Source organism: Gordionus sp. m RMFG-2023, chromosome 3, assembly GCF_954871325.1.
Source record: "Gordionus sp. m RMFG-2023 chromosome 3, tfGorSpeb1-WG-v2, whole genome shotgun sequence".
NCBI lineage: Eukaryota > Metazoa > Nematomorpha > Gordioida > Chordodea > Parachordodidae > Gordionus > Gordionus sp. m RMFG-2023.
In genome coordinates this window covers 3,145,417-3,149,200 of record NC_088777.1, presented here as the reverse complement: position 1 = coordinate 3,149,200, position 3,784 = coordinate 3,145,417, and positions in this window count along the sequence as shown.

Genomic DNA, 3,784 nt, shown 5'->3' with positions numbered 1-3,784 from the left:
ACTACTATTCACCAATGTTTTAAAAATATTTAACTGTTGTACATCTGACCATTGATGTTGTTTTAAAAAAAATTTCCCGCCTATTTATATCAAAAAATTAGTTAAGTTCACTTTCCCGATATTTAAAAATTATAAGAATGTTATGATAGAAAGAAAGAAAGAAAGAATGAATATTTATTTTACTGGAAATGCACTATTAGTTACAAATCCAGTATTTATTGACAACAGGTTTTGAGGGCGTGAAGATGTGATAAATATATTCGGCGATTTTTTCAAAAACAATTTTCCAGTCGATCTCTTTACGGCTTTAATCAGATTCCTTATATGAGAGTATAAACCGATGATCACGGATGGATCATATATTAAAACTACTCCGAGTATGTTCCCGACGAGTCCCGAAATCAAAATTAGTATGTAAAAAATTTTGATAAACGAGTTCATATCGTAATTATCAAATATTTTTAAGGAATAATTAGAGCAAAGTTGCTGATCTTCCATGGAATTTTTTTCTAAGGTATTATTATATAATCTATTTATATAAAACGTCGTCGCTATGAATTATATTTTTACAAAAAATTTACAGTTTAAAACAATGAATTATCTCAAATTAATTATTTTACTATGTTTATTTCAGTATGATTAATATTCAATATTCAAGTTTTTTTTAAAAAAATCATTATAAATATATATTACTTATTTAAAAAATTTTTTTATTATTAATTATTTTGTATTAAAGATGTCGATAATATAAAGCATAACCTTCTCATATTATTTATTATTAATTTATTTTTTCTAACTGAGAGGCAGTTTCCTTTAATTGATTCGAAACTGTTTTTTAAATTTAATATTGGCTGTATCCTTTTTTTTATATTTAAAATATACATTAAAAATATTAATAAAATAAAATCGATCAAAAATTTAATTTTTTTTGAAAAATATATATTTATACAAACATGCAGGAATCCGAGTCGAGACGAATATCGGCTCGGTTCAGGTGAAAATGATGGTTGCTGTTAGATTTGTAAAAGAATAACAATATCCGTTTGGTTCAAACCGCTAAAAATGGATTTAAACTTTTTTATATAAAATTTTGCATTGGAATTATGTCTTTATTCCATCAAAAAAACATATATAACCCAATATAATAGCCAACAATTTATATAATTTTGGCTCATTTTACTCTGATCTGATTTTGTCAATAGTCAGATTTTTATCTCTATTTAGACGACTTTCATTAGAAAAAATTAACTAAAATATTTCTAATATTCTCTTTCTAAGAGAATTATTTATGAGTGTTTTCTGTAAATACTTCCTTTAAATGTCTGTTGGCTAGATAACATCCTAATCAATTTTTTATATTTCTTTTGGCTTTTGTTATTTTTTTTTGTTAATTTAACGAGTTTTATAGGATACTTTCTTTTAATGTGACGCTCAATACACTACAACATGATGGCCTTTCATAATTGTATCACAATCTATAGGATGTTATTTTAAAAAAGTATTAATTACATTTGGGCCATGGTAAATAAATTTCTCTGTAATCATCTTCAGAATCAGATGATGATGATTGATAGCATTATGTAAATAAATTAAAATAAATAAACTATAAAATACTATATGACTGATTATCCTTAATATTTTTCATTTTCAATTCAAATGCACAAATCTCACTAACCACTTTCGTCAATAAAAAGATTGGCATTAATGTTCAAATTTCGTTAAAAATAAAGGGAACACAGTTCATTACATTACTTAAAAAATAACGAATAACGCAATCATACGCCTTTTACAACAAAACTTGGCTTAGATATGGAAACATGATTAGACAGTTTTTAATTTTTTCAATTTTTTTTTTAAAATATACAATTTTTTTAAAACAAAAAGTAGATAATGATGATTCCTTTTTTTTAAACATATATATTTCTTAAAGTCATTTATTATTTATATATATATATAAAATAATATATTATAACATCAATATATAATATTATATTCGAATTGTTTCAAAGATTAATATCAATCATATTTGATTGATAGGTGTCAGTCATAATTTTTATAAACTTTAATATATTATTTTACGGCATTTTTTTAAATATTATAATGCCTAGAGACTAAATCCAACACATAAATTATTTACATATAGTATTATAAATAACACATCAAAATGTAATATCACTGATTGTCAAATATATATGAAAGGCCATCATGGAGTAAATCTTGAGCGATCACATAAAAAAGAAATAAGCACCGAATTCGACTAGATTTGACAAAATATCACAACAATAACCTAATAAAATATATATAAAAGTTTAAGATGTCATCAAGCCAACAGATGATAGAAGAAGCATTAAAAGAACAAACAATATCAGTAAAAATAAATAAAAAATAATAATAGTCTATTGTGGTCACTTTTAATGGCAGGCCATTTAAATTAATCGATAATAGCGATTTAAAAAAAATTCATTCTTGATCCTATATTAGAAGGCATGGGCAATATTAAAATTAATTCTCAAAATATTCAATCTATGTTACAGAATTATCCTTATGTATTTGGCTAAATATAATCAAAGAAATAAATGATAAGTTAATTGACTATTTTACTTGTCTAAACAGGTTCCATTATTGGTATTAATCTTCAGTATATTAAAAGCATAAATTGTTCTGAGAACACTAGCAATGAAAGAAATTTTTTAACGGCCCACTGCAGAAAATTTAAAACTCTTTTAAATAAAAAGTATTATACGATTATGAAATCAAAACATCACAAATATACATTATAACAACTGAGAATGGAGCAAATCTTATTAAGATGGTAAAATTTTTTGTGGAGGATAGTGATGGTGAAAATCAAATGTCAAAATGATGAAGAAGAACAAATACAAAATATTGATAATTTGAATGATGTTTCTACTAGTTTCAAACATGTACCTGATTAATTAACAATCAATCTTAATGTTTCTCAATATATTATTATATATATAAGATATGCTTCTCATACCTTACAACCTTGTGGTAGATCATGCAGTAAAAAATTGCTCAGTTTCTAATATTATTATTAAAGCTAGTATTGCCTGGAAGAAGCTAAAGACAGAATCGATATCAATAATACTAAAAAAATTAAACTTTTAAATATCTATATTGGATTGTCACAAATGGTTATCAACCTATCACATGCATGCTAGAGAGATTGAATGAATTAAAAAATATGTGTAAGGAATTTTCAGTATCATACAGTAAACTTTATTTTACAGCTTTAGAATGGGAAGTAATTATAGGGTTAATAAATATCCTAAAACCAATAGCTACCAAGAACTTACAACTTGAGCAGCTAACTTTAGGAGATTTTTATGTATGGCTAAAAGCTAAATAAGAAATTTCTATTTTAACTTTATCCTTTGCTTTTTCAAAAATATATGTTATGAATTTTAAAGAGAAACAACTTTTAAACAACAATGCCTTTTTGTCATGCCTATTTCTAAATTTAAGGTCTAATAATTTTATTTTACTTTACATATTTCTATCTATTCATAAAAAATAATAAGATTATTTTAATGATATTTTTAATTTTTATTATATAGATATCAAGTGCTTCTGACTGAAAAAGAAGAAACCAAGGCTAGAGGAGCATGTTATTGAAATATGGCATAACATGGAATTAAACTTTGTTATAAGAGTGAAAGATTCTAGGGAAGATGAATCAAAAAAAGTTACATAATTATATGACTTTATAGTGACAATATATATCTCTATAATGAATCTTTATGTGAAGAGGATTTAGCAGAAA